We start from the raw sequence: 13221 nt of genomic DNA, 5'->3' as shown, positions 1-13221 counted from the left end.
TCTGCCAAACCAGCTAGTCAGAAACGTTTCTAACTTAGATCTGATAACTCTCCCTTAATTAAAAACATTTAATGGTGCCCCAATTTCTACAGAATAGGATGCAAATACTCACATGTGTCATTCAATAAGGTACCTGGTGTAGTACATCACTTACAATATTGAATATATTGCATTTTACTTTTATCCATATGACCATGTCTTTTTCCCCACTAAAGTGAGCCCTTTTTGAAGGTAGGGACACTGTTTTATTCATCTTTATATAACCCATATTTCCCCAGGCCCCAGCAGCCCACAGATACAGATGAGGTCACAATACCATTAATATGTGAATCTAAATGATTCATTGCCCCACCAGCAAGTGCAGAATTTGCAGCTTCAGGAGAACCTCCCCATCATTACTAAGAAGTGCTCTGAATCCCCAGGGATGTTTCTCACAGGCTCAGTAAAAAAGTCACTCCCTTTATAGCGATATGGCTACCCCAGGTGACAAGTGAATCACTGTGTCTCTTCCTTTCTTCCCCTGAGCCCTCTATTCTCATATCATCATGAGCTTAGGTGCCAAGGTAGTAAAGAATGGCTTTCTTCTTTGTGACATACTGTTAAAGAGGTCCCAAAGGAAGGTTACTTGAGCATCACGTATTTAGTGAAATAGCTTTCAACTATATTCACTTAGAGCCCCCTAGCTCCCTGGGCATCAGATATGCTCTTGGGAGTCTGAACGAGGGCAAATTTGAGGTACAGCCATACCATCACGTTCAAAATCCCTCCTTCACTCCAACAATGGTTTTAGTATTGGTCCAGCTCGTTTCTTTTTCCCTTAAGATGATCTGCCTTGCATAAGTTACCTCAGTAAATTTCGTAAAACTTTTCTGGGGCCACCGTACCAGTATGCCAGATGTACCAAAAGTTATCTGAATCCCAGAGGGCCCACAGGGAATGCCCAAAGTATGCACTCCAAGCTACATTTGTCTCACCCCTTCCCATGCCCCTCACCAACTCCATTGCCTAGAATGGAGCTTTGTGCATACCAGAGCCTCAATCAGTGTATTAAAACATGTAATAACAATTGAAATTTTATACCACTTGAGCAGAGCTAAAATTTATCTCAGGAAAGGAACACAAACTTAGAATGAGACTACCTGATCTTCAGTCAAAACTACACAGAAATCCTGACATTAAGGAAAAACCCAAAACTAAACAAAAAAATGAAAACAAAAACCATGGGCTCTCAGCTGAGATGGATTTAGCTGCTGCTAAGACTCTGATGATTACAGTATAGGACTACAGTATACATGCACTTATGTCCTCTAGAGGAGTCCTTCAAAGAAATCTGGGTCACAAGTTAGTTGTTCAAGACCACATGCCACACCCTTGGGCTGAAGCAAGAGGAAGTTGATTCACTTGCCTTGTGGCCGATTGCAAACAGAATTGCATCAAGTTCCTATTGACACACTCTTTTAAAAAGACCATTTAGTTATCTTGTTCCTGTAATGCAAATCTTTTAGGCTGATTTAACTTTTCAGATTTTAGATATATGAGATTTGTTGTTGTTGTTGCTCTGATGACGATGCAGCCTGTTAGGCCATGTGGTATTAATGGAGAAAATTCACCCAATTGCTACCTAGATGAGGGTTTTAAACACTGGTAGTGTTTTCAGCTTATTAAATAAGCTTCATTTTAAAAGAAATTACTAGATGTTGAATACTTTCTGGTTTAATGTGAAAATTTAAACCATGATAGTACTGTTACAAATTGCAACTATTAATTGTGAAAATCTCATTCCACTCTTAATGATTAGAATCATGGTATAGTGCAAAGGGCCCTTGAATGCATGTCATAGTACTTTGGTTCTACCCTTTGGCTCTTTCACTAAACCACCACATGATCATGGGCAAGCTCCATAACCTTTACGGCAATCTATGAGAAAGCAAATGTAAAAGCGCCTAGCATCACACTTGGCATATTGTATAGGCGTTCAATATTTGTTAAAGTGAAAGTTTCAACACATATTAAACAACTTATACTACTCATGAATTACATACTAAGTATGTATTTGACCCTCCTATTTGACATGTAGATATGGAAAGACTCAGCATAACATTCAAATGAGACTAAGCAAAGTCTCATATTGCCTCTAAATGCAAATCAAATGGCGTAATATAGTGCTTTGAAAAACAACAGGTCACAAGCTAATTGTGGACTGAAATCAGCAAATCTTTTTCATAGAAAATGCCAGAGCAATTTACTCAAAGTGTGAGCAAGGACTGTACCTACTGCCACAAATACCATGCTCAGCAGTGGCAACTGTTACAAGGAACAATTAATGGAGAGAATGTGATAAATAAAACATGAATTGGTTGCTGTCTTCTCATTTGATTTGAAAGATGGTCAGGAAACATCTAGTGTGATATTTTTGAACTTGTGAATTGTAACATTTTAATAAAACCAATACAAACTGCACTTAAACCATATTTTTTAAGCAAAAAGAATAAAAAATGATGAAAACTGTTCAACTGCTGGATCTGGGATGTAAAATAGTGGCAATAAGGAGAAAAATATTTATTTTAAACAGTAAATTTTGATTTCATGCAAGCCACATTCTAAAGCGAAAAAAAAGAAAGTACATGAGATTATAATGAAGATAATTTAATATGTGGGTTTATTAAACTGCCAATGGTATTTTTATTTTAATTTTTAATTTTTTAAATTTTAATTATTTATTTATTTATTTTTGGCTGTGTTGGGTCTTCGTTTCTGTGCGAGGGCTTTCTCTAGTTGCAGCAAGTGGGGGGCCACTCTTCATCGCGGTGCGCGGGCCTCTCACTATCGCGGCCTCTCTTGTTGCGGAGCACAGGCTCCAGACGCGCAGGCTCAGTAGTTGTGGCTCACGGGCCCAGCTGCTCCGCGGCATGTGGGATCTTCCCAGACCAGGGCTCGAACCCGTGTCCCCTGCATTAGCAGGCAGATTCTCAACCACTGCGCCACCAGGGAAGCCCCCCAATGGTATTTTTTAAATAAAAGCTTAAAATCTTCAAAATTAAATCTCCTTGGAAACAACCTGCTGAATTTATTGATAAAGAAAGGGGAAAAATACATTCAAGTTTCCAGTCTAATTTCTTAGTCTTTCCACCATTGTTAGTGATAAAATCTTACTATCATCATTAAAGCATATTGAGAGACAGAAAATGCTTCACATATTTTCTTACAGCATGTTTGGATATGGTATGTATAACTTTATATCTAACTAATAAAAAAAATATGCAGAGTGCCAGCACAGTAGCTCATTTATGTTTTACTACTGCAGAACATTTAGAAGCAATACTCATCACAAGTCTATAAAGATTTCAAAATCCAATTTGATGATAATAAGCTGCATAGCTTTTAGTTTCTTGGATATATGTAGCAAGATCAGTTCGCACAGGATATGTTATGTTGTTTATATATAACTTCACACAAACTGAATTAGATATATTTAGAGTAGACAATATATTGCTGGGTAATATATGTTTTAAAATGTCTTATGATGGAAAATTTCAAACTAAAATAAGAATAGAGACAACGGTATAATGAACATCACCATGCACCCAATACCAGCTTCAGTAATTATCACCTAACGTACAATATAACAAAATTCTGTTATCCAAAGACATTCTGGTGATTTCACTGAGGTATTGAAACACACAGTGAAAGTTTACTTTTATTAAATATTTAGTACTACTTGGTCAACTATTTTTTTTCCTAGTTGAAAAGCAATTGCTATTTGTCAAATAGTTCCAAAGACAATATCTAAGTAATAACATGACATACTTAACTGATATTTTCAGCATTCTCGATGAACTATCTTAACAACTACAGGGATTTATTTCAACATTCAAACACATCTGAAAGTTCCAAAAGGCATTGCTGTCATGGCAGTAATCACCCTAGCTATTACATGCTCCCCAAGTTTTCACAACATATGGAAAACATTAAGATATTCTGAAAGAAATAAAGATATTGTACATTTAACTTTTCTGGCACAAACTTTTGTAAAAGCTTTATGGAGGTATAACTGACATACAATGAACCACACATATTTAAAATGTACAATTTGATCTTTTATAAACACAAGAAGCTTTCACCTGAATCAGGATAATGAATATCCCCACCATCCCCAAGTTTCATGGTATCCTGGGTAAGCCCTCCTTCCTGCTCTCTCCCACCCCTGCCTTTCTGTGGCAATTACTGATCTTCTGTCTCCATATAGTTAGTTTGCATTTTCTAGAATTTCATATAAATGGAATCATTTGTCTGACTTCTTTCACTCAGCATAATTATTTTTTAAACTCATCAATGTTCTGGTATATATCAATAGTTCATTCCTTTTTTATTGCTGTATAGTATTCCATTGTATGTTTTCTATCGTATACCACTTTATTCACTTGTTGATGGACACTTTGGTTATTTCTAATTTTGGTTATTACAAAATGATAGAGCTACTATGAACATTTATGTAAAAGTCTTTGCATGGACAAATATTTCCTTTTCTCTTGGGTAAATATCTAAGAGTAGAATGGCTAGATCATATGGATGCATGTTTAACTTTACAAGAAACTGACAAAGTATTTTCCAAAGTGGTTGTATCATTTTACATTCTTTACACCTGGCAGTATTCTTTGTTCTGAAATCTACTTTGTCTAATAACAATAGTCACTCTAGCTTTCTTTTGATTGGTGTTACCATCACATTTCTTTTTGCATTTTTTTGTTTTTAACGTATTTGTGTCTTATACGCAGCATATAATTGGGTCTTGCTCTTTTATCCAGTCCAACAATCTCTGCATTTTAACTGGGGTATATAAAGCCACTAGTTCTCAACTGGAGGAGGTTTTGCACCCCAAGAAGCATTTGACAAACTCTGGAGATATTTTTAAATGACATTTTAAAAATGTAAACACTGGGCTTTCCTGGTGGCGCAGTGGTTGAGAATCTGCCTGCCAATGCAGGGGACACGGGATCGAGCCCTGGTCTGGGAAGATCCCACATGCCGCAGAGCAACTAGGCCCGTGAGCCACAGCTACTGAGCCTGCGCGTCTGGAGCCTGTGCTCTGCAACGGGAGAGGCCGCGATAGTGAGAGGTCTGCGCACCGCGATGAAGAGTGGCTCCCGCTTGTCGCAGGGAGAGAAAGCCCTCGCACAGAAACGAAGACCCAACACAGCCAAAAATAAATTAATTAATTAATTTAAAAAAATATATACATAGAAAAATGTAAACACTATTCTTAGATTGCAGGCAGTAAACTAACAAGGTTGCAGACTATAGTTTGCCAGTCTCTAGTGTATTTCTTTCTTCCTGAAAGACTGGACTTGCTTTAACATTTCTTGCATTACAGATCTGCTAGTGATGAATTCTTTCAGCTTTGGTCTGAAAAATTATTTTGCCTGTTTCTGAAATGCTTTCTCTGGGCATAAAATTTTAGATTGACAGGGTTCTTTCTAATACATTAAATAAGTTTGTCTATTGATGTCTCAATTGAATATTTTCTAAAAGAAATCTGATGTCATTCTCATCTTGGAAACAATGCCTTTTTTCCTTTGGTGTTTTTTAAGATTTTATCTTTATCACTGGTTTTAAGCAATTTGATTATGATGTGCTTTGGTGTAGTTGTTTTCATGCTTCTTGTGCTTGGGGTTCATTGATCTCCTTAGATAGGTGGGTTTACAGTTTCTGTAATTTAAAAAAAACTTTTAAGCTATTTCCTTAAATAAATTCTTCAGATTTCTTTCCCCATCTCTTAGTCTCCTATTACAGGCGTATTAGACAGTTGTGCACAGCTTACTCATTGTCTTGTTTCCGTGCTTGATTTTGGATAGTTTCTATTGACATGTCTTCAAACTCATAAATCTTTTCTTCTGCAATGTCACATCTGCCATTAATCCCACCCAGTGTTTTATATTCTGCACACTGTAGTTTTCATCCCTAGAAGTTTGGTCTGTCTTCCATGTCTCTACTTAACTTTTTGAATATATGGAATAGTTACAATATAATGTCTGCAAATTTTAACATCTGGATCAGTTTCAATTGATTTGTCTCCTTACTGTGGGTCCTATTTTCCCACTTATTTGCATCTTTGGTAATTTTTGATTGGATGCCAGACAATGAAAGACTTACCTTTCTAGGTACTGGATATTTTTGTATTCCTGGAGGTCTTTGTTCTGGCACAGTTACTGGGAAACAATTTGATGTTTTCAGATCTTGCTTTAAATACAAGACAAGACACAACAGTGCTCAGCCTAGGGCTACTTATTCCCCACAACTGAGGCAAGACCCTTCTATGTACTCTATCCACTGCTCTGTGAATGATGCTTTTCCAGTATGTCTTGTGGGAACAGCCATTACTTCCAGCCCTCTTTGAGCTGGGGTCTATTACCTCTAACACTTTCAGGTGGTCCTTTTCTTGGCCTCAGGTAATTTCCTCACCTGCATGCCCTGATCAGTACTCACCTGAAAATTCAAGGGAGATTCTTTCCAGATTTCTAGAGTTCTCTTTCTGTGCAGCTCTCTCCTCTCTAGTACTCTGTGCTGCAAACTCTAGCCACTTTGGTTTCACCAGGCTCTCAGCTCTATCTTATCAAACGAGGGACCCCACCAGGCTCTTCCTGTGGTCCCCATGGCTGTGCTGAGGCCTGGAAATTCTCTCAAGGCAGTAAGCTGGAGTCATCACAGAATTCACCTAGTTTGTTTCCTCTCACTCAGGATTCATGTCCTTTATTGCCTGTTCTTCACTGCCTGATGTCCAGTGTCTTTAAAAACACTGTTTCATAAATTTTGTCTATTTTTTACTGTTTCCAGCCTGTCTCAAACTTTTAACCATTATATCCCAGAAAAAAAAAAATTGATGCATTCAAGAAAAAAAATCTGGTTAGAATCACTGGCTTTCTAAGACTCTGAATCAAAAATTGAGTTATACACACTTAATTAAAGAATATGAAATATTACAGCTTACTTTTCATAAACACTAAAGAATGATTATGAGACATTAGATGTATCATCCTCTTGGATGAAATAAGACTGTCCACTGAAAAGCAGAATTAGTGTAGTACTACTCGCTAGTGCTTTAATAGTCAATCCAATTAAAAACAAAGGAAAGAAACAGGGTTAATCGGATACGTGAGAACTGCCCTTGTGTATCTCAGACTGGAATGAACAGACAGCATACTAATCACATTAAATAAAATGTTCCCGATTTTTATTTGTATTGTGTTTATTTGGGATTATTTCTCTATGTTGCATTTAAACATTAGTGAAATTGTATGTAATAACGTTTTTCCCTTACAAAGTAAAGGTATTATTTCATGAAACTTTTATTTTAGTCATAAACCTTCCTTTCTCCATATCAGCTCATTTCTATTGTATTAAAAAATGATCAAGGTAATGGCTTTAAATGATAAATTTATTTGTCATATACCTACAATCACTGTTTTTGCAAATTCCCATCAGTTCACTAAAAAGAAAGCAGTGAGCCTGCCGCTACAGTCCACTTTTACACATCAAAAGATGAAGCAACTCAAGATATTTCTGTGAAGTATAACCAGTTTTCTAGAAGATTTTTCACATCACTGATTTCACAGCATCTGTTCAGTTAGGTAAGCTGTAGAGGAATGTAACTTCCCTCTAGTTTTCACTTCCTATATTTTGTTACATTAATTCATTTTCTTCAAATTAGTATGAACTTACAGCTAATGTTTATAAGACAAGTAAAAACTAAAATGGGAAACAAAGCATACCAATACAAAAAGAAATGAAGGGGCTTCCCTGGTGGCGCAGTGGTTAAGAATCTGCCTGCCAATGCAGGAGACACAGGTTCGAGACCTGGTCTGGGAGGATTCCACATGCCGCAGGGCAACTAAGCCTGTGCACCACAACTACTGAGCCTGCACTCTAGAGCCCACGTGCCACAACTACTGAGGCCCGTGTGCCTAGAGCCCATGCTCTGCGACAAGAGAAGCTACGGCAGTGAGAAGCTCACGCACCACAAGGAAGAGTAGCACCTGCTCGCCGCAAGGGGGGGAAAGCCCACACGCAGCAATAAAGACCCAATACAGCCAAAAATAAATAAATAAATTTAATTAAATTTAAAAATAATAATAAAAAAAAGAAATGAGGGCTTCCCTGGTGGTGCAGTGGTTAAGAATCCGCCTGCCAATGCAGGGCACAAGGGTTCGAGCCCTGGTCCAAGAAGATCCCACATGCCACGGAGCAACTAGGCCCGTGTGCCACAACTACTGAGCCTGTGCTCTAGAGCCAGTGAGCCACAACTACTGAGCCCATGCACCACAACTACTGAAGCCCACATACCTAAAGCCCATGCTCCCCAACAAGAGAAGCCACCGCAATGAGAAGCCTGCTCACGGCAATGAAGAGTAGCCCCCGCTGGCCATAACTAGAGAAAGCCTGCACGTAGCAACGGAGACCCGATGCAGCCAAAAATAAATAAAACAAATAAATTTATTAAAAAAAAAAAAAAAAAGAAATTAGGTGAACAATTCTACACACAAAAAAAAATTATTTAGGACCAAATAACCAAATACTATTGTAGCCTATAAAGATTTTCTTACATTCTTCCTATCCTGGATTTACCAAGCTTCAGGCTTAGGTACTGTCTAAGGCCCCTCTGACTATTACTTTCAAACTCAAGTCTTAGCTATCACACTGGCAATGCAAAAACAGAACCACTCAAGGGAGTGGTTTACTAGTGTGTAAACTTTACACAGTTACACATGTACTGCATCTTACCTTCTCAGTCACAAAAATTCTAGTTGGAACAGGCAGAAATGCCATCGTGACCACCTCTGACATTTTTCTGATGCATAAAAACCTTCAGACGAAGGCATATACAACCGAAGCAAAATTTTGAAAGGAGTATTAGGTGGAAAAAAGCCCTACTTCTATTAAGTTAGCTGGTTGGTCTTTGGCAAATATTTAATTCTCTAGGCCTTAGTTTTCCCATCTGTAAAAACAGGAAGATTAGAGATGAAGAGACTACAGAACACATTTATAATCCTGAATCATGTATATTAGGACACTGTTTGAAAAATATTATTGAAGACTTTCACCTCCTGATATGAATGCAATAAAATGTTTATAAGCTACCACATAAGTATTTTGCCCCACTACCTGGAAAAAAAGTCAAGATTTAATCTAGTCAATCATCTACCATTAAATAGCAGTTTATGGGAAATACACATGATAGAACAGATTGAGTGATAGTACGAAGATGAAATCAGCCAAATCCAGAATATGGGAAATTCAACTAGACAAATGACCCAATCTCTACAACAAATAAATGTCAAGGAAAGAGAGGGGAAGAGAGCTTGTTGAATATTAAAAGAGACATAAGAAATATCAAATGAAATGTATAGATATAGTTTAGATCCCAATTCAAAGAAACAAGCATGAAAAATAATTTTTTTGAGAAAATTAGAAAAATCTGAACACTGGATATTAGATGAAATGACAGCTAAGATTTGCTTTAAAATAATTCTGGCTGAGAGTGGGTTGGGGTGTGTGAAGTGTGTTTACTTCACACCTGTGGCCTGGGTATGTGGCCTGGGTATGAGGAGGGGGAAGGAAGAGAAACAAAACTGGCCAAATATTCATAATGGCTGAAGTTAGGTGTTGGGTTCATTTTACTGTATTCTCTTTGAAAAATTTCATAACAGTAACAAAAAGTATGACCTTCAAATCTATTAACTTTATGTACATTTACCTGATATATCATTAGGCCTTGCTGAAGAAATGGAATTCTCTGAGTACAAAATCTTAAGAAAACAAAAAGACAAAAGTAGTCATTAAAGGCCCAATATAATTATCTAGCAAGTGATACATTCTATATTTATTAAGAAAAGAAACCACTGAAACCTATAAAATTAATATACCCAACTAGCCTCAACAACTATCAACTCATGGACCACCTTTTTTCACCTAAAACCCCATCCATAATACCCCACAAACCCTGGTCTCATATTAGAAATGGCTGTTCTAAAGGCTCATTGGTTTGATTTTGAGTTGCCTTGAAAAGAATTTTTTTAGTCTTTGGAGCAAAGACCATTTCCTATGCTTAAACACACCTAGCTCTATTCTCCACATTTGACAGGTTCAAGATCATACACATATCAATTGTTAAATATACATATGTATACATATAAAATTTAAAACAAAAAAATCCACTTACTACCAGATATTAAGATTTATTATAAAACCATAGTAATTAAGACAATGTGATGCTGGTCTAGAGGTAGACAAAAATCATAATTAGACACCAGAAAGAGAACCACATCATTGGCAGACGTAATGTATAACAGAGCTGCCAAAGACTATTCAATAAATAGGACTAAGACAACTGTTATTAGCATGGGAAAAAAATGACACTATACATCTACCTCAAACCAAACTTTAAAAAAAATCAATTCCAGGTACATTAAGGATTCAAATGTAAAACATTCAGAAAAAAAATGAGAGAATATATTCTTTTACTCTGGAGGTTGGGAAGAATTTCTTAAATAAGACATAAAAGAAGACAGGTCATTAAAGGATAAATCTTACTTTCATTAAAATTAACTCCTACCCATCAGTAATAAAAAAACAAATAACAGAACAGAACAGTGGATGAAGATATAACAGGCATTTTATTGATACAGAAACAAGAAACACATGAAGATATTCAACTCTCCTTAATTATCAGGAAAATGCAATTAATATGACAATAAGATTCCATTCCTTTCCAACAGACTGGAGAAAGTAAAGTCTGACAATATCAGGTTCGGGCAAGGATGTAGAACAAGAATTCTCATACATGCCAGTAGGACTGTAAATCGGTCCAAGTACTTTAAAAATATATTGGCGTTACTAACTAAACTGAACTTGTGCATAATCCTACCATCTAGCAATTCTAACTGTATTTGTTTGCTAGGGTTGCCATAACAAAAATACTAGAGACTGGGTGGCTTAGACACCAGTTTATTTTCTGAGTTTTGGAGGCTAGAAGTCCAAGAATATAGTTTGGTTTCTTCCCAGGCATTGCAGATGTCTTCTTGCAGTGTCTTCACTGGCCTTTCTTCTCTGCATGCACATGTCCAGCATTTCTCTGTATGTCCTAATCTCCTCTTCTTATAAGGACAACAATCAGACCAGACTAGGGCACCCTCGCCACTCCACCACCATCAAAGGTCTCATTTTAACTTAATTACCTCTTTATTAAAGACCCTATCTCCAAATGCAGTCACATTCTGAGATATTGGGAGGTATTAGGAGTAAGGGCTTCAACATTTGAATTTTGGGGAAACCCAATTCAGTCCATAACACCACCTCTAGGCATATTAGCCAGAGAAACTTTTGCACATGTTTGAGAATGCTAAGTTTAGTTCATAATAGTAAACAATATAGCAGATAACTCAAGTGTGTTGCATTTCTAATACAAAATATTATATGGTAGTGAAAAGGAATGAACTATAGCTACATGCATAAATTTGGATTACTCTTAGAAACAGTGTTAAATGGAAAAAAAATTAGTTACAAAAGAATACATGCAAAATAACTACATTCATAATAAGGTTAAAAAAAAGCAAAGATACAGTGCATATTTTGGGGATACATCTAGGTAGCCTTATAATAAACTCAACTCTAAAGAAAAGCAAGGTAACGAATAATATAAAATTCATGATAGTGGTTTCCTCTGGGAAAGAAGGAGGGGGAATACATTAAGAAAGAGACATAAGAGACTTAAAAAGGTACCTTGGTATTCTATTTCTTAATTAGGTGTTGGGTATATGGTGTTCACTTTTTTATTCTCTTGAGGTATAATAAAAAAAGTATTTGATCTTTGTCCCTGGTCCCTGGTAGAGTTCCTGAAACCTCCTGAATTTGCTGAGTGATAGAAATGTCATTTGTCATTCCTGAGTCCCTTTCAACCACACTTGAGTTTATGCTAATGAGGTGACTCTTGGTGGGTTGGGAGACGCTAGATAGCTTCAAGATAGAAGCTGGTCACCAGAAAAACCAGCCAGGTGATTATAGAGTTGTAACTTTCAGGGCCCACCCCCCAATTTCCAGGGAGGGGAGAGGGACTAAAGATTTTCAGTTAAATAGCCAATGATTTAATCAATCATGCTTACTCAATGAAATCCCATAAAAAACCTTGAAACAACCAGGCTCAAGAAGCTTCCAGGCTGGTGAACACACCAATGTGCTGAGAGGGTGGCACACCCAGGCAGGCCATGGAAGCTCTGCACTCCCTGCGTCCCACACTTTGCCCCTTTATCATAAAACTGGAGTAGGTAGTATAGCGCTTTCCTGAGTCCAGTCAGTCATTCTAGAGAATTATCACAGCTGGGGGCGGGGGGGTGAGCAGTCATGGGAATCGCTGAATTTGGAGTCAGCTGGGTAGAAGTGTAGGTAGCTTTGGGATACTTTAAACTCCTGGCTGGCATCTGTTGTGGAGGCAGTCTTGTGGGGCTGAGCCCTTGACCTATGGGTCTGTTCTAACTCTAGGTGTCAAATTATAGGACATCCAATTGCTGTCACAGAATTGCCGTTGGAACTACATATCTTTAAATGGTGTGTGTGTGTGCGCGCGCGCACAGAAGTGCGCATGCATCGTATACACTCTTTTCTCTTACTGTATATTATATATTTAATAAGGGAAAATTCAACTACTGTGTATTTAAAGTTAAAGAAAGAAAAAAATATGAAGTAAAAAAATAGGCATGTCATATATACCTTTAACCATAGGGAATAGTCTTAAGTACTGAAAGAGCCAGAATTGCCTGTATTTGGAAATTTATCTTTCAGTCTAATAAGAATGGCTTAATTAATTTTATACACAAAACATTATCAATCTGGGCATTTTCTGGCATATTTCCCAAGAACTTATTTAGAATCTGGCACCCTCAAAATTGAACTTCATTGTTATTTGCCTCAGTCCTTAAAGAAAACACTGATCAAACTTATCCCCAGGTGGCATTATAATGACAACCATTTGATTTCCTCAAGTTCACAATTCAAGACTTTAATAATAACTCATAAAGAAGGTACAATTCATGCAAAAAAAAAACCCAGAAGCTATAATACTAATTTCATACATACGTGTACAAAATGTACATTTAACATAGTCTCAAAATAATCCTTGTCTGAAATATTTACTAAATAATAAGAATGAAATAATTTTTGAACCAAAAAAAATGG

The sequence above is a fragment of the Balaenoptera ricei genome, chromosome 5, assembly GCF_028023285.1.
Source record: "Balaenoptera ricei isolate mBalRic1 chromosome 5, mBalRic1.hap2, whole genome shotgun sequence".
Taxonomy (NCBI): Eukaryota; Metazoa; Chordata; class Mammalia; order Artiodactyla; family Balaenopteridae; genus Balaenoptera; species Balaenoptera ricei.
The sequence above is the reverse complement of the archived record's forward strand: the minus strand, read 5'-3'. Positions refer to the sequence as shown.